This window comes from Oncorhynchus keta, unplaced genomic scaffold (genome assembly GCF_023373465.1).
Source record: "Oncorhynchus keta strain PuntledgeMale-10-30-2019 unplaced genomic scaffold, Oket_V2 Un_contig_5524_pilon_pilon, whole genome shotgun sequence".
NCBI lineage: Eukaryota > Metazoa > Chordata > Actinopteri > Salmoniformes > Salmonidae > Oncorhynchus > Oncorhynchus keta.
In genome coordinates this window covers 53,424-80,710 of record NW_026288341.1, presented here as the reverse complement: position 1 = coordinate 80,710, position 27,287 = coordinate 53,424, and the positions used below count along the sequence as shown (strand labels likewise).

Genomic DNA, 27,287 nt, shown 5'->3' with positions numbered 1-27,287 from the left:
CCACTATTAGTCACCACCACTAGTCAGTCCTATTATCACCGCCACTAGTCAGTCCTATTATCAGTAGTCATAATCTAGTCAGTCCTATTATCACCACCACTAATCAGTCCTATTATCACCGCACTAGTCAGTCCTATTATCACCACCACTAGTCAGTCATTATAACCACCACTAGTCAGTCCTATTATCACCGCCACTAGTCAGTCCTATTATCACCGCCACTAGTCAGTCCTATTATCACCGCCACTAGTCAGTCCTATTATCACCGCCACTAGTCAGTCCTATTATCACCACCACTAGTCAGTCCTATTATCACCGCCACTAGTCAGTCCTATTATCACCACCACTAGTCAGTCCTATTATCACCGCCACTAGTCAGTCCTATTATCACCACCACTAGTCAGTCCTATTATCACCACCACTAGTCAGTCCTATTATCACCACCACTAGTCAGTCCTATTATCACCAGTCAGTCCTATTATCACTAGTCAGTCCTATTATCACCACCACTAGTCAGTCAACTGTGGTGGATGGGTAACCAGGCCAGTTGAGCTCAGTTCAGTTTGTGTCAGTAGAATAACTGACTCAGTCCTATTATCACCGCCACTAGTCAGTCCTATTATCACCGCCACTAGTCAGTCCTATTATCACCACCACTAGTCAGTCAACTGTGGTGGATGGGTAACCAGGCCAGTTGAGCTCAGTTCAGTTTGTGTCAGTAGAATAACTGAGTCAGTCCTATTATCACCACCACTAATCAGTCCTATTATCACCGCCACTAGTCAGTCCTATTATCACCACCAGTAGTCAGTCCTATTATAACCACCACTAGTCAGTCCTATTATCACCGCCACTAGTCAGTCCTATTATCACCGCCACTAGTCAGTCCTATTATCACCGCCACTGGTCAGTTCTATTATCACCACCACTAGTCAGTCCTATTATCACCGCCACTAGTCAGTCCTATTATCACCACCACTAGTCAGTCCTATTATCACCGCCGCTAGTCAGTCCTATTATCACCATCACTAGTCAGTCATATTATCACCACCACTAGTCAGTCCTATTATCATCGCCACTAGTCAGTCCTATTATCACCACCACTAGTCAGTCCTATTATCACCAGTCAGTCCTATTATCACCACCACTAGTCAGTCCTATTATCACCACCACTAGTCAGTCAACTGTGGTGGATGGGTAACCAGGCCAGTTGAGCTCAGTTCAGTTTGTGTCAGTAGAATAACTGAATCAGTCCTATTATCACCGCCACTAGTCAGTCTTATTATCACCACCACTAGTCAGTCAACTGTGGTGGATGGGTAACCAGGCCAGTTGAGCTCAGTTCAGTTTGTGTCAGTAGAATAACTGAGTCAGTCCTACCTGTTTGCTGTACTTATTCCCCGTTTGGGATCCATACTCAGAACACTGGTCTGACCCCAGAGACATGGCATCAGCGTTCCCACTTCCACCACTACCACCACTACCACTGGACCCTCCAGACCCCACGAAGGTGTTAGAGGGGGGCAGCTCCTGTACAGCCTGGTGCTTTTTCCCCTCGGCTGGGGGGCTGTAGGGCTGGAGGTGCACCGCGGGGAGCGGCGAGCTTGACTTATAATGCCTGGCCAGATCTGGGCTCGACTGGTGATGCCTGGCGCCCATGCGTGGGCTCCCGGGGTCTCCGTCCACCGCGCAGTACCTCGCCGCCAACCTCTCGCTGGCGCTGCTCACGTCCTCGTCGTCATCGTCGACGTTGGCGACGTGGTGGTGGTCGTTGCCGTGGCGACGGAGCCCGTTGACCGTGACGACGCCGCTGTAGAGCGGCCGTTCGGTTTTATTACCGGCTCCGGCTCCTCCGGCGCCTCCGTTCCGTTTGTCCCTGCGGGGCTTCCGTCCGCGGTCCAACGTCCCTCCCCTGGTTTGTGGCACGGCCGGTTGAGGGCTGAAGAAATCCTCCTCTGGTTCTTTCTTCCCGGCCTCGTATCCGTTCTTGCCCTGGGCGCCGCACTGGCGGGCCATCACCACCAGGAGGATGACCAGGATGACTGCCGCGGCGCCCGCCAGGACACCGATGGCCACCGAGAGGCGCTGTTTCCCCAACGCTCGCTCGCTGTCGGGGTCGCCCGCAATGTCCAGGTAGAGAGGGGCGGCCAGACTACGAGCCACCTAGAGAGAGGGGTGGTGGGTGGGAGGGGAAATGAAATCATTCAAGGGTTTAAGTAGAGAAAAGCAGAAAATGTAAATCACTACTCTGTCCTACAAAGGCAAAACGCAGTAACTACCATTTTGGTCAAAAATCTTTGATCTGCTGTGATGGCCAGGGTATATTATCTGATGAATGTGGTACTTAGTTTCCTGACACAACAACAAGGCAGTTGATCAGAACATATCGTGGAGTCTGTCTAGACGGAAAAAGACTTTGAAGTCAGATTTTGCGTTTTGCATTATAACGTCAGAGTGAGTAGACTACAAGACACCCAGAGAAAGAGGGGGAGAAAATCAATATATTTACATATCAAGATATTATTTCGGACTATATTACATCAATATCTGACTTCAAGTATCGAACTGTAAAACAAAATATAGAGAAAATGTAATTAAATGCTAGGTAGCGTTAGTCAGCAGCTGTAGCTAGTCGGCTGTAGCTAGTCGGCTGTAGCTAGTTGGCTGTAGCAAGTCGGCTGTACCTAGTTGGCTGTAGCAAGTCGGCTGTACCTAGTCGGCTGTAGCTAATCCGTCTGTAGCTAGTCGGCTGTACCTAACCGGCTGTAGCTAGTCGGCTGTAGCTAGTCCGGCTGTAGCTAGTCGGCTGTCGCTAGTCCGGCTGTATTTTGTCGGCTGTAGCTAGTTGGCTGTATCTAGTCGGCTGTAGCTAGTCCGGCTTTAGCTAGTCGCCTGTATCTGGTCGGCTGTAGCTAGTCCGGCTGTAGCTAGTCGGCTGTACTTTGTCAGCTGTAGCTAGTCCGGCTGTAGCTAGTCGGCTGTACCTAACTGGCTGTAGCTAGTCCGGCTGTAGCTAGTCGGCTGTAGCTAGTCCGGCTGTAGCTAGTCGGGCTGTAGCTAGTCGGCTGTAGTTAGTCCGGCTGTATTTTGTCGGCTGTAGCTCGTCGGCTGTATCCAGTCGGCTGTAGCTAATCCGGCTGTAGCTAGTCCAGCTAGTCTGGCTGTAGCTAGTCGGCTGTACCTAGTCCGCTTAGGTAGTCCGTATGTAGCTAGTCGGCTGTACCTAGTCGGCTGTAGCTAGTCAGCTGTACCTAGTCGGATGTACCTAGTCAGCTGTAGCTAGTCCGGCTGCAGCTAGTCCGGCTGTAGCTAGTCGGCTGTAGCTAGTCGGTAAGGTCAGTACTGGTTAAGGACATGGTAAGGTCAGTCCTGGTTAGAGACATGGTAAGGTCAGTCCTGGTTAAGGACATGGTAATGTCAGTCCTGGTTAGAGACATGGTAAGGTACTAGTCAGTCCTGGTTAGAGACATGGTAAGGTCATCAACAACAGATCGACAGATTGTAGACATGGGTGATGGTACACTGTGAGTACTGGTTAGAGACATGGTAAGGTCAGTACTGGTTCGATGCCCAACAGATGGAAATGGGGTCAATCAGAGCAGTGAGTTAGGATAGGTGTCTGTGTGTGTGTGTGTGTGTGTGTGTGTGTGTGTGTGTGTGTGTGTGTGTGTGTGTGTGTGTGTGTGTGTGTGTGTGTGTGTGTGTGTGTGTGTGTGTGTGTGTGTGTGTAACAGGGTCAGTCAGAGTGGTTAGGATACAGGATGGTTGTAATGCAGCATAGATTCCCAATATGGACAATCAATACACAGTAGCTACATATGGAGAGACCCATTACACACACACACACACACACACACACACACACACACACACACACACACACACACACACACACACACACACACACACACACACACACACACACACACACACACACACACACACTAGATACACATTTTAAGGTCTAAATCAATGTTCTATTTAGTGCTGTTAAGGCTGGGAATTACAATCATAAAATATCCACTTCCCATTGAGTGGTGTGTGTGTGTGTGTGTGTGTGTGTGTGTGTGTGTGTGTGTGTGTGTGTGTGTGTGTGTGTGTGTGTGTGTGTGTGTGTGTGTGTGTGTGTGTGTGTGTGTGTGTGTGTGTGTGTGTGTAAATGATGAGTAGGGCATTTGAATCCTCTTTTATGATCCATTATTAAATAGAATACTTGAACCACATGTTAATAATGTAGTTAATACTTGAACCACATGTTAATAATGTAGGTAATGTAGTATCACATTATTATCAGCATCGCTGACGCTGCTTTTTACTGCTCTCTGCACCACCACTCTGACAAAGTAGCACTCCAGATATACAACATGCACACATTATCACTAAAACACTCAATATCACATTCACACATTATCACTAAAACACTCAATATAACATGCACACATTATCACTAAAACACTCAATATAACAGATTCACACATTATCACTAAAACACTCAATATAACAGATTAACACATGATCACTAAAACCCTCAATATAACATTCACACATGATCACTAAAACCCTCAATATAACATTCACACATTATCACTAAAACCCTCAATATAACATTCACACATTATCACTAAAACACTCAATATATCAGATTCACACATTATCCCTAAAACACTCAATATACGATTAAAATATTATCCCTAAAACACTCAATATCACATTCACACATTATCACTACAACACTCAATATAACAGATTAACACATGATCACTAAAACCCTCAATATCACATTCACACATTATCACTAAAACCCTCAATATAACATTCACACATTATCACTAAAACACTCAATATATCAGATTCACACATTATCCCTAAAACACTCAATATAAGATTAAAATATCATCACTAAAACGCTCAATATAACATTCACACATTATCACTAAAACACTCAATATAACAGATTAACACATGATCACTAAAACCCTCAATATAACATTCACACATTATCACTAAAACACTCAATATATCAGATTCACACATTATCCCTAAAACACTCAATATAAGATTAAAATATTATCCCTAAAACACTCAATATAACATTCACACATTATCACTACAACACTCAATATAACAGATTAACACATGATCACTAAAACCCTCAATATAACATTCAAACATTATCACTAAAACACTCAATATATCAGATTTAAACATCATCCCGAAAACACTCAATATAAGATTAAAATATTATCCCTAAAACACTCAATATCACATTCACACATTATCACTACAACACTCAATATAACAGATTAACATGATCACTAAAACCCTCAATATCACATTCACACATTATCACTAAAACCCTCAATATAACATCCACACATTATCACTAAAACACTCAATATATCAGATTTACACATTATCCCTAAAACACTCAATATAAGATTAAAATATCATCACTAAAACCCTCAATATAACATTCACACATTATCACTAAAACACTCAATATAACAGATTAACACATGATCACTAAAACCCTCAATATAACATTCACACATTATCACTAAAACACTCAATATATCAGATTCACACATTATCCCTAAAACACTCAATATAAGATTAAAATATTATCCCTAAAACACTCAATATCACATTCACACATTATCACTAAAACCCTCAATATAACATTCACACATTATCACTAAAACACTCAATATATCAGATTCACACATTATCCCTAAAACACTCAATATATCAGATTCACACATTATCACTAAAACACTCAATATCACATTCACACATTATCACTACAACACTCAATATAACAGATTAACACATGATCACTAAAACCCTCAATATCACATTCACACATTATCACTAAAACCCTCAATATAACATTCACACATTATCACTAAAACACTCAATATATCAGATTCACACATTATCCCTAAAACACTCAATATAAGATTAAAATATTATCCCTAAAACACTCAATATCACATTCACACATTATCACTAAAACACTCAATATATCAGATTAACATATGATCACTAAAACCCTCAATATAACATTCACACATTATCACTAAAACACTCAATATATCAGATTCACACATTATCCCTAAAACACTCAATATAAGATTAAAATATTATCCCTAAAACACTCAATATCACATTCACACATTATCACTACAACACTCAATATAACAGATTAACACATGATCACTAAAACCCTCAATATCACATTCACACATTATCACTAAACCCCTCAATATAACATTCACACATTATCACTAAAACACTCAATATATCAGATTCACACATTATCACTAAAACACTCAATATCACATTCACACAGTATCACTACAACAATGTATATCAATTTCACACATTATCCCTAAAACACTAAATATCAGATTCACATCATTCCATACAACCCTCAATATAACATTCAGACATTATCACTGAAACACTAAATATAAAATTTAAACATTATCCATCCAACACTCAATATCACATTCACACATTATCCCTAAAACACTCAACATAAGATTCACACATTATCCCTACAACACTCAACATAAGATTCACACATTATCCCTACAACACTCAATATAAGATTCAGACATTACCCCTAAACACTCAATATAAGATTCCCACATTACCCCTAAAACACTCAATATAAGATTCACACATTACCCCTAAAACACTCAATATAACATTCACACATTACCCCTAAAACACTCAATATAAGATTCACACATTACCCCTAAAACACTCAATATAACATTCACACATTACCCCTAAAACACTCATTATAAGATTCACACATTACCCCTAAAACACTCAATATAAGATTCACACATTACCCCTAAAACACTCAATATAAGATTCACACATTACCCCTAAAACACTCAATATATGATTTTACACATTATCCCATCTCTCTCTTGTTCAAGAAGTTTAATTTGCAAGTTAACGTAAAACAGTTTGAAAAGCAATGTGCCCAAGTCACACTAAGGTCCTGCTCCATTGTTCTACAAGACAATACATCACATTGTCAGAGTAGACTCTATTGTATTGGTTCATGAGTTTATAACGGTGGTTGGTTTGACTGTTCAATTGTTTCACTGTATTACATTCAGTAAATAACAGTTAAAAAAAGGAATCCCTGGAAAACAGTGGCAACTGTTATGGTGTGGACTATCCTGGCTAAATACATGCAATACATTGATATCACTGAATGGACGTGGTTAGGATAACTGTCTATTGTTTTCGTATTATATTGTATTGGTTCATGAGTTTATATCACTGAATGGACGTGGTTAGGATAACTGTCTATTGTTTTAGTAGATTATATTGTATTGGTTCATGAGTTTATATCACTGAATGGACGTGGTTAGGATAGCTGTCTATTGTTTTAGTAGATTATATTGTATTGGTTCATGAGTTGATATCACTGAATGGACGTGGTTAGGATAACTGTCTATTGTTTTAGTAGATTATATTGTATTGGTTCATGAGTTTATATCACTGAATGGACGTGGTTAGGATAACTGTCTATTGTTTTAGTAGATTATATTGTATTGGTTCATGAGTTGATATCACTGAATGGACGTGGTTATGATAACTGTCTATTGTTTTAGTAGATTATATTGTATTGGTTCATGAGTTGATATCACTGAATGGACGTGGTTAGGATAACTGTCTATTGTTTTAGTAGATTATATTGTATTGGTTCATGAGTTTATATCACTGAATGGACGTGGTTAGGATAACTGTCTATTGTTTTAGTAGATTATATTGTATTGGTTCATGAGTTGATATCACTGAATGGACGTGGTTAGGATAACTGTCTATTGTTTTAGTAGATTATATTGTATTGGTTCATGAGTTGATATCACTGAATGGACGTGGTTAGGATAACTGTCTATTGTTTTAGTAGATTATATTGTATTGGTTCATGAGTTTATATCACTGAATGGACTTGGTTAGGATAACTGTCTATTGTTTTAGTAGATTATATTGTATTGGTTCATGAGTTTATATCACTGAATGGACGTGGTTAGGATAACTGTCTATTGTTTTAGTAGATTATATTGTATTGGTTCAGGAGTTTATATCACTGAATGGACGTGGTTAGGATAACTGTCTATTGTTTTAGTAGATTATATTGTATTGGTTCATGAGTTTATATCACTGAATGGACGTGGTTAGGATAACTGTCTATTGTTTTAGTAGATTATATTGTATTGGTTCATGAGTTTATATCACTGAATGGACGTGGTTAGGATAACTGTCTATTGTTTTAGTAGATTATATTGTATTGGTTCATGAGTTTATATCACTGTATGGACTTGGTTAGGATAACTGTCTATTGTTTTAGTAGATTATATTGTATTGGTTCATGAGTTTATATCACTGAATGGACGTGGTTAGGATAACTGTCTATTGTTTTAGTAGATTATATTGTATTGGTTCATGAGTTGATATCACTGAATGGACGTGGTTAGGATAACTGTCTATTGTTTTAGTAGATTATATTGTATTGGTTCATGAGTTGATATCACTGAATGGACGTGGTTAGGATAACTGTCTATTGTTTTAGTAGATTATATTGTATTGGTTCATGAGTTTATATCACTGAATGGACGTGGTTAGGATAACTGTCTATTGTTTTAGTAGATTATATTGTATTGGTTCATGAGTTTATATCACTGAATGGACGTGGTTAGGATAACTGTCTATTGTTTTAGTAGATTATATTGTATTGGTTCATGAGTTTATATCACTGAATGGACGTGGTTAGGATAACTCTATTGTTTTAGTAGATTATATTGTATTGGTTCATGAGTTTATATCACTGAATGGACGTGGTTAGGATAACTGTCTATTGTTTTAGTAGATTATATTGTATTGGTTCATGAGTTTATATCACTGAATGGACGTGGTTAGGATAACTGTCTATTGTTTTAGTAGATTATATTGTATTGGTTCATGAGTTTATATCACTGAATGGACGTGGTTAGGATAACTGTCTATTGTTTTAGTAGATTATATTGTATTGGTTCATGAGTTTATATCACTGAATGGACGTGGTTAGGATAACTGTCTATTGTTTTAGTAGATTATATTGTATTGGTTCATGAGTTTATATCACTGAATGGACGTGGTTAGGATAACTGTCTATTGTTTTAGTAGATTATATTATTATATTGTATTGGTTCATGAGTTGATATCACTGAATGGACGTGGTTAGGATAACTGTCTATTGTTTTAGTAGATTATATTGTATTGGTTCATGAGTTTATATCACTGAATGGACGTGGTTAGGATAACTGTCTATTGTTTTAGTAGATTATATTATTATATTGTATTGGTTCATGAGTTTATATCACTGAATGGACTTGGTTAGGATAACTGTCTATTGTTTTAGTAGATTATATTATTATATTGTATTGGTTCATGAGTTGATATCACTGAATGGACGTGGTTAGGATAACTGTCTATTGTTTTCGTATTATATTGTATTGGTTCATGAGTTGATATCACTGAATGGACGTGGTTAGGATAACTGTCTATTGTTTTAGTAGATTATATTGTATTGGTTCATGAGTTGATATCACTGAATGGACGTGGTTAGGATAACTGTCTATTGTTTTCGTATTATATTGTATTGGTTCATGAGTTGATATCACTGAATGGACGTGGTTAGGATAACTGTCTATTGTTTTAGTAGATTATATTGTATTGGTTCATGAGTTTATATCACTGAATGGACGTGGTTAGGATAACTGTCTATTGTTTTAGTAGATTATATTGTATTGGTTCATGAGTTTATATCACTGAATGGACGTGGTTAGGATAACTGTCTATTGTTTTAGTAGATTATATTGTATTGGTTCATGAGTTTATATCACTGAATGGACGTGGTTAGGATAACTGTCTATTGTTTTAGTAGATTATATTGTATTGGTTCATGAGTTTATATCACTGAATGGACGTGGTTAGGATAACTGTCTATTGTTTTAGTAGATTATATTGTATTGGTTCATGAGTTTATATCACTGAATGGACGTGGTTAGGATAACTGTCTATTGTTTTAGTAGATTATATTGTATTGGTTCATGAGTTTATATCACTGAATGGACTTGGTTAGGATAACTGTCTATTGTTTTAGTAGATTATATTGTATTGGTTCATGAGTTTATATCACTGAATGGACGTGGTTAGGATAACTGTCTATTGTTTTAGTAGATTATATTGTATTGGTTCATGAGTTTATATCACTGAATGGACGTGGTTAGGATAACTGTCTATTGTTTTAGTAGATTATATTGTATTGGTTCATGAGTTTATATCACTGAATGGACGTGGTTAGGATAACTGTCTATTGTTTTAGTAGATTATATTGTATTGGTTCATGAGTTTATATCACTGAATGGACGTGGTTAGGATAACTGTCTATTGTTTTAGTAGATTATATTGTATTGGTTCATGAGTTTATATCACTGAATGGACGTGGTTAGGATAACTGTCTATTGTTTTAGTAGATTATATTGTATTGGTTCATGAGTTTATATCACTGAATGGACGTGGTTAGGATAACTGTCTATTGTTTTAGTAGATTATATTGTATTGGTTCATGAGTTTATATCACTGAATGGACGTGGTTAGGATAACTGTCTATTGTTTTAGTAGATTATATTGTATTGGTTCATGAGTTTATATCACTGAATGGACGTGGTTAGGATAACTGTCTATTGTTTTAGTAGATTATATTGTATTGGTTCATGAGTTTATATCACTGAATGGACGTGGTTAGGATAACTGTCTATTGTTTTAGTAGATTATATTGTATTGGTTCATGAGTTTATATCACTGAATGGACGTGGTTAGGATAACTGTCTATTGTTTTAGTAGATTATATTGTATTGGTTCATGAGTTTATATCACTGAATGGACTTGGTTAGGATAACTGTCTATTGTTTTAGTAGATTATATTGTATTGGTTCATGAGTTTATATCACTGAATGGACGTGGTTAGGATAACTGTCTATTGTTTTAGTAGATTATATTGTATTGGTTCATGAGTTTATATCACTGAATGGACGTGGTTAGGATAACTGTCTATTGTTTTAGTAGATTATATTGTATTGGTTCATGAGTTTATATCACTGAATGGACGTGGTTAGGATAACTGTCTATTGTTTTAGTAGATTATATTGTATTGGTTCATGTTTATATCACTGAATGGACGTGGTTAGGATAACTGTCTATTGTTTTAGTAGATTATATTGTATTGGTTCATGAGTTTATATCACTGAATGGACGTGGTTAGGATAACTGTCTATTGTTTTAGTAGATTATATTGTATTGGTTCATGAGTTTATATCACTGAATGGACGTGGTTAGGATAACTGTCTATTGTTTTAGTAGATTATATTGTATTGGTTCAGGAGTTTATATCACTGAATGGACGTGGTTAGGATAACTGTCTATTGTTTTAGTAGATTATATTGTATTGGTTCATGAGTTTATATCACTGAATGGACTTGGTTAGGATAACTGTCTATTGTTTTAGTATATTATATTGTATTGGTTCATGAGTTTATATCACTGAATGGACGTGGTTAGGATAACTGTCTATTGTTTTAGTAGATTATATTGTATTGGTTCATGAGTTTATATCACTGAATGGACGTGGTTAGGATAACTGTCTATTGTTTTAGTAGATTATATTGTATTGGTTCATGAGTTTATATCACTGAATGGACTTGGTTAGGATAACTGTCTATTGTTTTAGTAGATTATATTGTATTGGTTCATGAGTTTATATCACTGAATGGACGTGGTTAGGATAACTGTCTATTGTTTTAGTAGATTATATTGTATTGGTTCATGAGTTTATATCACTGAATGGACGTGGTTAGGATAACTGTCTATTGTTTTAGTAGATTATATTGTATTGGTTCATGAGTTTATATCACTGAATGGACGTGGTTAGGATAACTGTCTATTGTTTTAGTAGATTATATTATTATATTGTATTGGTTCATGAGTTGATATCACTGAATGGACGTGGTTAGGATAACTGTCTATTGTTTTAGTAGATTATATTGTATTGGTTCATGAGTTTATATCACTGAATGGACGTGGTTAGGATAACTGTCTATTGTTTTAGTAGATTATATTGTATTGGTTCATGAGTTTATATCACTGAATGGACTTGGTTAGGATAACTGTCTATTGTTTTAGTAGATTATATTGTATTGGTTCATGAGTTTATATCACTGAATGGACGTGGTTAGGATAACTGTCTATTGTTTTAGTAGATTATATTGTATTGGTTCATGAGTTGATATCACTGAATGGACGTGGTTAGGATAACTGTCTATTGTTTTAGTAGATTATATTGTATTGGTTCATGAGTTTATATCACTGAATGGACGTGGTTAGGATAACTGTCTATTGTTTTAGTATATTATATTGTATTGGTTCATGAGTTTATATCACTGAATGGACTTGGTTAGGATAACTGTCTATTGTTTTAGTAGATTATATTGTATTGGTTCATGAGTTTATATCACTGAATGGACGTGGTTAGGATAACTGTCTATTGTTTTAGTAGATTATATTGTATTGGTTCATGAGTTTATATCACTGAATGGACGTGGTTAGGATAACTGTCTATTGTTTTAGTAGATTATATTGTATTGGTTCATGAGTTTATATCACTGAATGGACGTGGTTAGGATAACTGTCTATTGTTTTAGTAGATTATATTGTATTGGTTCATGAGTTTATATCACTGAATGGACGTGGTTAGGATAACTGTCTATTGTTTTAGTAGATTATATTGTATTGGTTCATGAGTTTATATCACTGAATGGACGTGGTTAGGATAACTGTCTATTGTTTTAGTAGATTATATTGTATTGGTTCATGAGTTTATATCACTGAATGGACGTGGTTAGGATAACTGTCTATTGTTTTAGTAGATTATATTGTATTGGTTCATGAGTTTATATCACTGAATGGACGTGGTTAGGATAACTGTCTATTGTTTTAGTAGATTATATTGTATTGGTTCATGAGTTTATATCACTGAATGGACGTGGTTAGGATAACTGTCTATTGTTTTGGTATTATATTGTATTGGTTCATGAGTTTATATCACTGAATGGACGTGGTTAGGATAACTGTCTATTGTTTTAGTAGATTATATTGTATTGGTTCATGAGTTTATATCACTGAATGGACGTGGTTAGGATAACTGTCTATTGTTTTAGTAGATTATATTGTATTGGTTCATGAGTTGATATCACTGAATGGACGTGGTTAGGATAACTGTCTATTGTTTTAGTAGATTATATTATTATATTGTATTGGTTCATGAGTTGATATCACTGAATGGACTTGGTTAGGATAACTGTCTATTGTTTTAGTAGATTATATTGTATTGGTTCATGAGTTTATATCACTGAATGGACGTGGTTAGGATAACTGTCTATTGTTTTAGTAGATTATATTGTATTGGTTCATGAGTTTATATCACTGAATGGACGTGGTTAGGATAACTGTCTATTGTTTTAGTAGATTATATTATTATATTGTATTGGTTCATGAGTTTATATCACTGAATGGACGTGGTTAGGATAACTGTCTATTGTTTTAGTAGATTATATTGTATTGGTTCATGAGTTTATATCACTGAATGGACGTGGTTAGGATAACTGTCTATTGTTTTAGTAGATTATATTGTATTGGTTCATGAGTTTATATCACTGAATGGACGTGGTTAGGATAACTGTCTATTGTTTTAGTATTATATTGTATTGGTTCATGAGTTTATATCACTGAATGGACGTGGTTAGGATAACTGTCTATTGTTTTAGTATTATATTGTATTGGTTCATGAGTTGATATCACTGAATGGACGTGGTTAGGATAACTGTCTATTGTTTTAGTAGATTATATTGTATTGGTTCATGAGTTGATATCACTGTATGGACGTGGTTAGGATAACTGTCTATTGTTTTAGTATATTATATTGTATTGGTTCATGAGTTTATATCACTGAATGGACGTGGTTAGGATAACTGTCTATTGTTTTAGTAGATTATATTGTATTGGTTCATGAGTTGATATCACTGAATGGACTTGGTTAGGATAACTGTCTATTGTTTTAGTAGATTATATTGTATTGGTTCATGAGTTTATATCACTGAATGGACGTGGTTAGGATAACTGTCTATTGTTTTAGTAGATTATATTGTATTGGTTCATGAGTTGATATCACTGTATGGACTTGGTTAGGATAACTGTCTATTGTTTTAGTAGATTATATTGTATTGGTTCATGAGTTGATATCACTGTATGGACTTGGTTAGGATAACTGTCTATTGTTTTAGTAGATTATATTGTATTGGTTCATGAGTTGATATCACTGTATGGACTTGGTTAGGATAACTGTCTATTGTTTTAGTAGATTATATTGTATTGGTTCATGAGTTTATATCACTGAATGGACGTGGTTAGGATAACTGTCTATTGTTTTAGTAGATTATATTGTATTGGTTCATGAGTTGATATCACTGAATGGACGTGGTTAGGATAACTGTCTATTGTTTTAGTAGATTATATTGTATTGGTTCATGAGTTGATATCACTGAATGGACGTGGTTAGGATAACTGTCTATTGTTTTAGTAGATTATATTGTATTGGTTCATGAGTTTATATCACTGAATGGACGTGGTTAGGATAACTGTCTATTGTTTTAGTAGATTATATTATTATATTGTATTGGTTCATGAGTTTATATCACTGAATGGACGTGGTTAGGATAACTGTCTATTGTTTTAGTAGATTATATTGTATTGGTTCATGAGTTTATATCACTGAATGGACGTGGTTAGGATAACTGTCTATTGTTTTAGTAGATTATATTATTATATTGTATTGGTTCATGAGTTTATATCACTGAATGGACGTGGTTAGGATAACTGTCTATTGTTTTAGTAGATTATATTGTATTGGTTCATGAGTTTATATCACTGAATGGACGTGGTTAGGATAACTGTCTATTGTTTTAGTAGATTATATTGTATTGGTTCATGAGTTTATATCACTGAATGGACTTGGTTAGGATAACTGTCTATTGTTTTAGTAGATTATATTGTATTGGTTCATGAGTTTATATCACTGAATGGACGTGGTTAGGATAACTGTCTATTGTTTTAGTATTATATTGTATTGGTTCATGAGTTTATATCACTGAATGGACTTGGTTAGGATAACTGTCTATTGTTTTAGTAGATTATATTGTATTGGTTCATGAGTTGATATCACTGAATGGACGTGGTTAGGATAACTGTCTATTGTTTTAGTAGATTATATTGTATTGGTTCATGAGTTTATATCACTGAATGGACGTGGTTAGGATAACTGTCTATTGTTTTAGTAGATTATATTGTATTGGTTCATGAGTTTATATCACTGAATGGACGTGGTTAGGATAACTGTCTATTGTTTTAGTAGATTATATTGTATTGGTTCATGAGTTTATATCACTGAATGGACGTGGTTAGGATAACTGTCTATTGTTTTAGTAGATTATATTGTATTGGTTCATGAGTTTATATCACTGAATGGACGTGGTTAGGATAACTGTCTATTGTTTTAGTAGATTATATTGTATTGGTTCATGAGTTTATATCACTGAATGGACGTGGTTAGGATAACTCTATTGTTTTAGTAGATTATATTGTATTGGTTCATGAGTTGATATCACTGAATGGACTTGGTTAGGATAACTGTCTATTGTTTTAGTAGATTATATTGTATTGGTTCATGAGTTTATATCACTGAATGGACGTGGTTAGGATAACTGTCTATTGTTTTAGTAGATTATATTGTATTGGTTCATGAGTTTATATCACTGAATGGACGTGGTTAGGATAACTGTCTATTGTTTTAGTAGATTATATTGTATTGGTTCATGAGTTTATATCACTGAATGGACGTGGTTAGGATAACTGTCTATTGTTTTAGTAGATTATATTGTATTGGTTCATGAGTTGATATCACTGAATGGACGTGGTTAGGATAACTGTCTATTGTTTTAGTATATTATATTGTATTGGTTCATGAGTTTATATCACTGAATGGACGTGGTTAGGATAACTGTCTATTGTTTTAGTAGATTATATTGTATTGGTTCATGAGTTTATATCACTGAATGGACGTGGTTAGGATAACTGTCTATTGTTTTAGTAGATTATATTGTATTGGTTCATGAGTTGATATCACTGAATGGACGTGGTTAGGATAACTGTCTATTGTTTTAGTAGATTATATTGTATTGGTTCATGAGTTGATATCACTGAATGGACGTGGTTAGGATAACTGTCTATTGTTTTAGTAGATTATATTGTATTGGTTCCATTCATCCCCTCTTCTCTGTTCCATTATATTGTTCTTATGTTGCCTGGTTCTGTTCTCCTCTGTTCTCCTCTGTTCTCCTCTGTTCTCTGTTCTCATCTGTTATCTGTTCTCCTCTGTTCTCCCCTGTTCTCAGTCCTCCTCTGTTCTGTTCTCCTATGTTCTCATATGTTATCCTGTGTTCAATGTTCTTTTCTGTTCTCCTCTGTTCTTCTCTGTTCTCCTCTGTTCTCCTCTGTTCTGCTCTGTTCCCCTCTGTTCTGTTCTGTTCCCCTCTGTTCTCCTCTGTTCTCTGTTCTCATCTGTTATCTGTTCCCCTCTGTTCTCCTCTGTTCTGCTCTGTTCCCCTCTGTTCTGTTCTTCTCTGTTCTCATATGTTATCCTGTGTTCAATGTTCTGCTCTGTTCTGCTCTGTTCTGCTCTGTTCTGTTCTCCTCTGTTCTGCTCTGTTCTGTTCTCCTCTGTTCTCCTCTGTTCTGCTCTGTTCTGCTCTGTTCTCCTCTGTTCTGCTCTGTTCTCCTCTGTTCTGTTCTGTTCTCCTCTGTTCTGCTCTGTTCTGTTCTCCTCTGTTCTGCTCTGTTCTGTTCCCCTCTGTTCTGTTCCCCTCTGTTCTCCTCTGTTCTGCTCTGCTCTGTTCCCCTCTGTTCTGTTCTTCTCTGTTCTCCTCTGTTCTGCTCTGTTCTGTTCCCCTCTGTTCTGTTCTTCTCTGTTCTTCTCTGTTCTTCTCTGTTCTTCTCTGTTCTCCTCTGTTCTCCTCTTCTGTTTCACTACACTCGCATTAACATCTGCTAACCATGTGTATGTGACAAATAACATTTGATTTGATTTGATTTGTTCTCCTTTGTTCTCCTCTGTTCTTTCTCCTTTGTTCTGTTCTCCTCCTTTCTCCTCTGTTCTCCTCTGTTCTTTCTCCTTTGTTCTCCTCTGTTCTCCTCTGTCCTTTCTCCTCTGTTCTCCTCTGTTCTTTCTCCTTTGTTCTCCTCTGTTCTCCTCTGTTCTCCTCTGTTCTCCTCTGTTCTTTCTCCTTTGTTCTCCTCTGTTCTCCTCTGTTCTTTCTCCTTTGTTCTCCTCTGTTCTCCTCTGTTCTCCTCTGTTCTTTCTCCTCTGTTCTTTCTCCTTTGTTCTGTTCTCCTCCTTTTTCCTCTGTTCTCCTCTGTTCTTTCTCCTTTGTTCTCCTCTGTTCTCCTCTGTTCTTTCTCCTTTGTTCTCCTCTGTTCTCCGTCCTTCTCTGTTCTTTCTCCTTTGTTCTGTTCTCCTCTGTTCTCCTCTGTTCTCCTCTGTTCTTTCTCCTTTGTTCTCCTCTGTTCTCCTCTGTTCTCCTCTGTTCTTTCTCCTCTGTTCTCCTCTGTTCTTTCTCCTTTGTTCTGTTCTCCTCCTTTCTCCTCTGTTCTCCTCTGTTCTTTCTCCTTTGTTCTCCTCTGTTCTCCTCTGTTCTTTCTCCTTTGTTCTCCTCTGTTCTCTGTCCTTCTCTGTTCTTTCTCCTTTGTTCTGTTCTCCTCCTTTCTCCTCTGTTCTCCTCTGTTCTGTTCTCCTCCTTTCTCCTCTGTTCTCCTTTCTCCTTTGTTCTCCTCTGTTCTCTGTCCTTCTCTGTTCTTTCTCCTCTGTTCTCCTCTGTTCTCCGTCCTTCTCTGTTCTTTCTCCTTTGTTCTGTTCTCCTCTGTTCTCCTCTGTTCTCCTCTGTTCTCCTTTCTCCTCTGTTCTCCTCTGTTCTCTGTCCTTCTCTGTTCTTTCTCCTCTGTTCTCTGTCCTTCTCTGTTCTTTCTCCTCTGTTCTTTCTCCTTTGTTCTCCTCTGTTCTCCTTTCTCCTTTGTTCTCCTCTGTTCTCTGTCCTTCTCTGTTCTTTCTCCTTTGTTCTGTTCTCCTCTGTTCTGTTCTCCTCTGTTCTCCTCTGTTCTCCTCTGTTCTCCTCTGTTCTCTGTCCTTCTCTGTTCTTTCTCCTCTGTTCTCTATTCTTCTCTGTTCTTTCTCCTCTGTTCTCCTCTGTTCTCTATTCTTCTCTGTTCTTTCTCCTCTGTTCTCCTCTGTTCTCCTCTGTTCTCTGTCCTTCTCTGTTCTTTCTCCTCTGTTCTCTATTCTTCTCTGTTCTTTCTCCTCTGTTCTCTGTTCTCCTCTGTTCTTTCTCCTCTGTTCTCCTCTGTTCTCCTCTGTTCTTTCTCCTTTGTTCTGTTCTTCTCTGTTCTTCTCTGTTCTCCTCTTCTGTTCCTCTCTGTTCTTCTCTGTTCTTCTCTGTTCTCCTCTGTTCTCCTCTGTTCTTTCTCCTTTGTTCTGTTCTTCTCTGTTCTTCTCTGTTCTTCTCTGTTCTCCTCTTCTGTTCCTCTCTGTTCTTCTCTGTTCTCCTCTGTTCTTTCTCCTTTGTTCTGTTCTTCTCTGTTCTCCTCTTCTGTTCCTCTCTGTTCTTCTCTGTTCTTCTCTGTTCTCCTCTGTTCTCCTCTGTTCTTTCTCCTTTGTTCTGTTCTTCTCTGTTCTTCTCTGTTCTCCTCTTCTGTTCCTCTCTGTTCTTCTCTGTTCTTCTCTGTTCTCCTCTGTTCTTTCTCCTTTGTTCTGTTCTTCTCTGTTCTCCTCTTCTGTTCCTCTCTGTTCTTCTCTGTTCTTCTCTGTTCTCCTCTGTTCTTCTCTGTTCTCCTCTGTTCTTTCTCCTTTGTTCTGTTCTTCTCTGTTCTTCTCTGTTCTCCTCTTCTGTTCCTCTCTGTTCTTCTCTGTTCCTCTCTGTTCTTCTCTGTTCTTCTCTGTTCTCCTCTGTTCTTTCTCCTTTGTTCTGTTCTTCTCTGTTCTTCTCTGTTCTCCTCTTCTGTTCCTCTCTGTTCCTCTCTGTTCTTCTCTGTTCTTCTCTGTTCTTCTCTGTTCTCCTCTTCTGTTCCTCTCTGTTCTTCTCTGTTCTCTCTCTCTCTTCTGTTCTGTTCTCCTCTTATCGTTTCTGTTCTGTTCTGTTCTTCACTGTTCTGCAGTCTTCTTCTGTCCCATTCACATTCTGCTGAGCCTCTAGCACACTGTGTGTGTCTCTGCTATGTGTGTGTATGTGTGGCGTGTGTGTGTGTGTGTCTCTGCTATGTGTGTGTATGTGTGCATGCTAGGTGTGTGTGTATATGCGGCATGTGTGTGTGTGTGCATTCCTGCAATCCTGTGGGTGTGTCTCCTTGTAAGTGTTCAACAGGAGAATGCAGCACTACCACTTTAGCTCTAGCAGTGCCTTATCATCCATCCTGACACATCTCTCTCTCTCCCTCCCTACCTCCCCCCAGCTCCCACAGGAGTCTTCCGCTCTGCTGCACCAAGGTTTGTACTGCTTAGCTTTAAACACCAGAACCGTTTCACTGTGTAGGTAGTGCTGTGCCTCTCTTGATATCGATACAATGAATAGCTATTGGTGTAGATTTAGTTAGCGGTGTAGCTTCAGTTAGCGGTGCTGCTTTAGTTAGCGGTGTATCTTTAGTTAGCGGTGTAGCTTCAGTTAGCGGTGTAGCTTTAGTTAGCGGTGTAGCTTTAGTTAGCGGTGCTGCTTTAGTTAGCTGTGTATCTTTAGTTAGCGGTGTATCTTTAGTTAGCGGTGCAGCTTTAGTTAGCAGTGCAGCTTTAGTTAGCGGTGTATCTTTAGTTAGCGGTTTATCTGTAGTTAGCGGTGTATCTTTAGTTAGCGGTGTATCTTTAGTTAGCGGTGTAGCTTTAGTTAGCGGTGCAGCTTTAGTTAGCTGTGTATCTTTAGTTAGCGGTGTCTCTTTAGTTAGCGGTGAATCTTTAGTTAGCGGTGAATCTTTGGTTAGCGGTGTATCTTTAGTTAGCGGTGTAGCCTTAGTTAGCGGTGCAGCTTTAGTTAGCTGTGTATCTTTAGTTAGCGGTGTCTCTTTAGTTAGCGGTGAATCTTTAGTTAGCAGTGAATCTTTAGTAAAAAAAAAAGAATCTCAAATACATTTTGATTTGGTTAACAATTTTGGTTACTACATGATTCCATGTGTTATATCTTTAGTTAGCGGTGCAGCTTTAGTTAGCGGTGAATCTTTAGTTAGCGATGTATCTTTAGTTAGCGGTGTATTTTTAGTTAGCGGTGTAGCTTCAGTTAGCGGTGCTGCTTTAGTTAGCGGTGCTGCTTTAGTTAGCGGTGTATCTTTAGTTAGCGGTGCAGCTTTAGTTAGCGGTGTATCTTTAGTTAGCGGTGTATTTTTAGTTAGCGGTGTAGCTTCAGTTAGCGGTGCTGCTTTAGTTAGCGGTGCTGCTTTAGTTAGCGGTGTATCTTTAGTTAGCGGTGTATCTTTAGTTAGCGGTGTATCTTTAGTTAGCTGTGAATCTTTAGTTAGCGGTGTATCTTTAGTTAGCGGTGTATCTTTAGTTAGCAGTGTAGCTTTAGTTAGCGATGCTGCTTTAGTTAGCTATGCTGCTTTAGTTAGCGGTGCAGCTTTAGTTAGCGGTGTATCTTTAGTTAGCGGTGTATCTTTAGTTAGCGGTGCAGCTTTAGTTAGCGGTGTATCTTTAGTTAGCGGTGTATCTTTAGTTAGCGGTGTATCTTTAGTTAGCTGTGAATCTTTAGTTAGCGGTGAATCTTTAGTTAGCGGTGTATTTTTAGTTAGCGGTGTATCTTTAGTTAGCGGTGTATTTTTAGTTAGCGGTGTATCTTTAGTTAGCGGTGTATCTTTAGTTAGCGGTGTATCTTTAGTTAGCAGTGCTGATTTAGTTAGCGGTGTATCTTTAGTTAGCAGTGCTGATTTAGTTAGCGGTGTATCTTTAGTTAGCGGTGTATTTTTAGTTAGCGGTGTATCTTTAGTTAGCAGTGCTGATTTAGTTAGCGGTGTATCTTTAGTTAGCGGTGAATCTTTAGTTAGCGGTGTGACTTTAGTTAGCGGTGTATTTTTAGTTAGCGGTGTATCTTTAATTAGAAGTGCTGATTTAGTTAGCGGTGTATCTTTAGTTAGCAGTGCTGATTTAGTTAGCGGTGAATCTTTAGTTAGCGGTGTATCTTTAGTTAGCGGTGTATCTTTAGTTAGCAGTGTAGCTTTAGTTAGCGATGCTGCTTTAGTTAGCTATGCTGCTTTAGTTAGCGGTGTAGCTTTAGTTAGCGGTGAATCTTTAGTTAGCTGTGCTGCTTTAGTTAGCAGTGTAGCTTTAGTTAGCGATGCTGCTTTAGATTAGCTGTGCTGCTTTTAGTTAGCTGTGCTAATTTAGTTAGCAGTGTAGCTTTAGTTAGCGGTGTTGCTTTAGTTAGCTGTGCTGCTTTAGTTAGCTGTGCTGCTCTAGTTAGCGGTGCAGCTTTAGTTAGCGGTGTAGCTTTAGTTAGCATTGTAGCTTTAGTTAGCGGTGTAGCTTTAGGGACAGGAGTTATTCATTACCTTGTGACCTAAACATGAAACACCCTGGGCCCTTGTTATGGCTGAAAACTAAGGAGAACTCCAGGTCCAAGTTGAAGCCTATAACAAGGGCACAGAGTTATGCCTGGGACAGGTTCAGTTGCAACGAAAAGAACCAGACGTTTGATTGCAATAGAATTGTAGAGTGGAACCAGAATACAATAGAATGACAGAATGATTCTATGGAACAATGGATTGTAAGGTGTTGGAAGCATGTTGTAATCTAGAACTCCTTGACATTACACCATAGACAGTTTATTTTGACTGGAACAGCCCAGCAGAGCACAGCTCTCAATACACAGTAATGGACTAGAAGGATATCAAAGTTTAATGGTCACAGACACAGATATGAAGACGTTATCTGTGTTACTGCCTCCATCGCACAAGGGATTCTCTCTGACAGTGGAATGATGCCAAAGGGGTGTGTGTGTGTGTGTGTGTGTGTGTGTGTGTGTGTGTGTGTGTGTGTGTGTGTGTGTGTGTGTGTGTGTGTGTGTGTGTGTGTGTGTGTGTGTGTGTGTGTGTGTGTGTGTGTGTGTGTGTGTGTGTGTGTGTGTGTGTCTGTGTCTGTGTCTGTGTCTGTGTCTGTGTGTGTGTGTGTGTGTGTGAGAGAGGGAAAGAGAGAGTGGTGGAAGGATGCCAAAGTGATTAGTGAATGAAATGGCAACGCAGCAGAAAATGACTCAACTCATTTTTTTATCAGTAGGAGTCACAAGTTGGCCAATGAGAAACTAGATGGAAATGTTTCTTCATAGCCAGGAGTTTTCCTAACCCCGTAACCTGTACCAGGAGAACGTCTGGACCGCAGTTTCATGTGCCAACTCAGACCTTGACCTGGGATCTCCCTAACTTAAACGTCTTTATTCTTTACATTTACATTTAAGTCATTTAGCAGACGCTCTTATCCAGAGCGACTTACAAATTGGTGCATTCACCTTATGACATCCAGTAGAATAGTCACTTTCTATCCCAACACTAGCACACCTGATCAAACTAATTAACTAATCACCAAGCCCTTTGAGCAGTTGAATGAAGTGTGATAATAGGTTGATTCGATCCATCCATTTGTCTGCCCTCTATTGCTCTGGTCTGGTCTACACTGTTCTTATTAAAAGATGAAATGATGTCCCACTCTGAGCGGCCCCATTCCATTATACCATTCCGTTGTTCCATTCTAATTTATTCCATTCTATTGTTCAATTCTAATTTGTTCCATTCTAGAATTCTATTTTCATTCGTTCTACTGTTCCATTCTAAGTTGTTCTAATCGATCCCTACCATTCCATTATAAGCTGGTGCATTGCATTGGCCCATTCTAAGCTATTGAGCAGGAGAAGAGTAAATATAGCCTGTATAGAACAGTAAGGCCTTAACAAATGGACTCAATGTCACCAAAGTCAGAACGGAATAGAGTAGAGTAGAGGTATGCATGCACAGTATGTAGGGGTCTCAAATAGCACCCTATTCCCTACACAGTGCACTACATTTGACCAGAGTCAATGGGGCGGCTGGTCAAAAGTAGCGCACTTCATAGGGAATAGAGTGCCATGTAGGACACATCCAAAGTCGTGTTCATATTTACCTGTGCGTCCACCAGTGTAGCGTTGACCAGACTCTCGTTGATGAAGACGTGGACCAGCGCGGTGGCGCAGAGCGATGGCTCTCCACTGTCGTTGACCCTGACCACCAGGCGATGCAGCCCCCTGTGTCTCCTCTCTAGGGGCTCTGCCACGGTGATCACTCCACTGGCCAGGCCGATCTCAAACAGCCTGAAGGGGTTCCCTCCTACCAGGGAGAAGCGCAGGTCAGCGTTGCGGCCAAAGTCCGAGTCCGAGGCGGCCACGGTTCTGACGATGGTCCGGGTGGAGGAGGCCGGAGGGAGGAGGGTGTAGGAATCGTTGGTGGGTGAGGTCACGGAGGGGGCGTTGTCGTTCTCATCAGTTACGATGAGGGAGACTGTCGCCGTGGCGGAGCGAGGCGGAGCCCCGCCGTCGACGGCCCGGACGCGGAAGGTGTAGGTGGAGCGTCGTTCCCGGTCAAAGGCCACGGAGGAGAAGATCGTCCCTGTGTTGTTCTCTATGGAGAACGTGTCTTCACCTCTTCCTCCTCTTCCTCCTCCCTCCTCTCCTACTGCCTTGTTCTTCTCCCCTCCTCCTCCCTCCACCTCTTCTCCTTCTTCTTCCTCCATCTCTACGAAAAGACTCAGCTCCGCGTTCTCACCCTCATCCGCGTCTGTTACCGTTACCATGCCGACTGGGCTGTTGGCAAGGAGGTTCTCCTTCACGTAGAACGTGAACACTTCCTGGACGAACTTCGGAGTGTTGTCGTTGCGGTCGGTCACCATGATTACCACCGTGGCCGACCCCTGCAGCGAGGGGAATCCCTTATCCCTGGCGATCACCTGGAACTCGTACTCTCCCTGACCTCCCGGTCCAGAACCCCGTCGCACGGATATCCCCATTATCAGCATCAATATAGAACAGGCCGTTAACAGACGGATCCAACGAATACACAATCTCTGCATTCTTCCCGAATCGGAATCCGCCGCAACCACGGTGACCACACGCTCTCCTGGTTGGTTGTTCTCGGCAAAGTGGACCTCCACCACGGCCTGGGCGAAGGCAGGAGTGTGGTCGTTGATGTCCACTACCCTGACCATGAGAGAGCTGTTGCTGGAGAGAGACGGGGAACCGGAGTCGACTGCCACGATGGTCACGCTGTACTCCTTAGTGGCCTCGTAGTCCAACAGGGCCGACGTGTGGAGGAAATACTTCTTACGGTTTCTAAGGAAACAAGGTTCAATATTCATTTAAAATTACAAAGAAATGAATCAATATAATTACTTCCTGCTGTGGAAGGAGAGTTACATTGCAAAATCTAAATATAGAACATTTTGAATTTATATGGCTCAAATTAACATATCGTATGTGATTTTCGTGATTTTCAACTAAACGTAGCTAGCTATCAGGTTGATATTATGGTGCTGTACGTTGATGCTCCATCCTCTCGGTGCGCCGTGCTGGAATACTCTGAACTTTACTTTTATAAATGAAAATAAAATCAACTCTTAACAGATCAATGTGTTTTCATCTCACCTGTCGAAGGCGTCGTCCGCGGGCAGTGGCAGGAGCGCCGTCTCTCCCGCTGGTTTCAGGGTGAACGGTACGTCCCCGACCACCGTACAGGTCACCACTCCGTTCTCCCCCTGGTCCCGGTCTGACACCTGAACCAGTGCCACCGGCGTGTCCACCAGAACATTCTCCGGTACCAGCGCCACTCCGTCCCTCACCAGAATCCGTCCGATCTTCCTGATCTCCACGACCGGAACGTTGTCGTTCTCATCCCGGACCACCAGGACTACGGTCGCCCGGTCGGTGCGCGGCGGCTGACCGCGATCCCTTGCCGTAACCGTGAACCGTAACTGGGCCACTTCCTCCCGGTCAATCCTATGGAGGACGCTCAGCCAACCGGTAGCCTCGTCCAGTCGGAGGAGACGGCGGACAGATTCCGTGGCAGCGCCGAAGACGTACTCCACCTGTCCGTTGACGCCGACGTCGCGGTCCGACGCGCGCACCTGGAGGACGGGGGTTCCGGGAGGCGCATTCTCCGCCATCTCGGCCTCATAGATGGCTCTCTCGAAGCGCGGGCTGTTGTCCATAAAGAAATACCATGTATTTAGAAAACATTGTTTGTGCTTTTCAACCTAATTTAGCTAGTGATGCTTTATACTAATTTAGCTAGTGTTGATCTATGCTAATTTGGCTAGTGATGCTTTATACTAATTTAGCTAGTGTTGATCTATGCTAATTTGGCTAGTGGTGCTTTATACTAATTTAGCAAGTGGTGCTCTATGCTGATTTAGCCAGTGGCGCTTTACACTAATTTAGCTAGTGGCGCTCTATGCTAATTTAGCCAGTTGTGCTCTATGCTAATTTAGCTAGTGGTGCCCTATGATAATTATTCTAGTGTTTCTCTATGCTGATGCTACTATTCCAGCTCTTTAGTTTAATGGGTAAACCAATCCAACTTTTTAGACAGTTTACTCTCCATTAGTCAGCACCTCTACTAACATTTTTGGGTGTGCCTCAGCTCATGCTTTTCACTAGACTACGTTTTCATCCTACCTGTTGTCGTTGACATCGGTGATGGCGACACGGAGGAGCGCCTGGGAAGAGCGAGGAGGGTTCCCACCGTCCCGGACCCGTAGAACCAGCTCATACGAGTCGCGTGCTTCACGGTCCAGAGGGCCTTTCACGATCAGCTGCGGTTGCTTCTCGCCGTCGGGCGTGTCGGCGACCTGGAGCTCAAACACACTGCTCCTCACACCTCCTCCTGCACCTCCTCCTGCACCTCCTCCGTTGTTATCCAATGCTCCTCTCCTCCTATCCCCTCCTCCTCCTGTTCCATCCGCTCTTCCCATAGGCCCACCGGCTGTTCTCCTCGCTGACCCCAACCCTGACCCCGCCGACCCGGAAGAGCTGCCATCTTGAATCAACTCATAGCGATCAATCCCATTGTGCCCGAAGTCGCGATCCGTCGCCGTGGGTAACAGATACAGCGTGCCTATTGGACGGTTCTCCTCGACAGATAATGTCAGCACCGACGACGGAAACGAAGGAGTGTTGTCGTTGATGTCGGTGATGACCACACGGCCCTCAAAGAGATCCACCCAACTCTGGAGGGGACCAATCACAGACACTTCAAGTCCAGGAAACACTCGTTCTCATCGAAGATCATCTGACACTGGGACAGCTTCTCCCGGTCAATCCTCCGCTGCCCGGTAGTCAGCTCCCCGGTAACGTTATCAATCTTGAAGAACTCCGAGCCGCTCTCTAGGGCGAATGTGACATCTCCGGAGCCGGTGCCCGCGGACAGGCCGAGGTCGGCAGCCACATTACCGATCATAACGTCTGCGGGGCCCTCCTCAGCCACCCGGTAACGGAGAGCCGAGTCAGCGACCGGGAGCTGAGTCATCGTTAGTAGGAGAAGGACTAGGAGGTGGAACAACTCCCCCGGTCCAGTTAGTGTTACCGAGCAGGAGAACACTGCTCCACCACAGACACCTACCCCTGTCCTCCGCATGGCTCTCGCCTTTCCCCTCTCTCTCTCCTCTCTATTCCCCTCTCTTTCTCTCTATTCCTCTCTCTCTCTCTCTCTCTCTATTCCTCTCTCTCTCTATTCCTCTCTCTCTGTCATTATTCCTTAGTCTCTCTTTCCTGTCTCTGGGTATCTATATTTCTACCTTTCCCTCCTTCTCTGTCATTCATGTGTCTATCTGGGCTGTATATCTTTGTTCCCTCTCTTTCTCTCACTCTTCCCCCTCTCTCTCTCCCCTCTCTCTCTCTCTCCTCTCTCTCTCTCTCTTGGCAGTTCCGCTGCCTGGGGTTCAGGAAAGCTTCACGGCACTCTAATAACACACTGCAGATCAGTCTCTCTGTCGTTAATGTGACTATCGGGTTGGATATCTCTGTTTCAGTCAGGATCTCTGTTTTCTCTATTCTTTTGTCTTTCTCTTT

The 27,287-nt window shown here is 40.2% G+C and overlaps 1 pseudogene; it reads right to left on the bottom strand.

Annotated features, from left to right (window-relative positions):
- Window positions 1–469: 469 nt before the first annotated feature.
- LOC127925395 (protocadherin-7-like) lies at window positions 470–26,853 on the bottom strand (annotated as a pseudogene).
- Window positions 26,854–27,287: the final 434 nt, after the last annotated feature.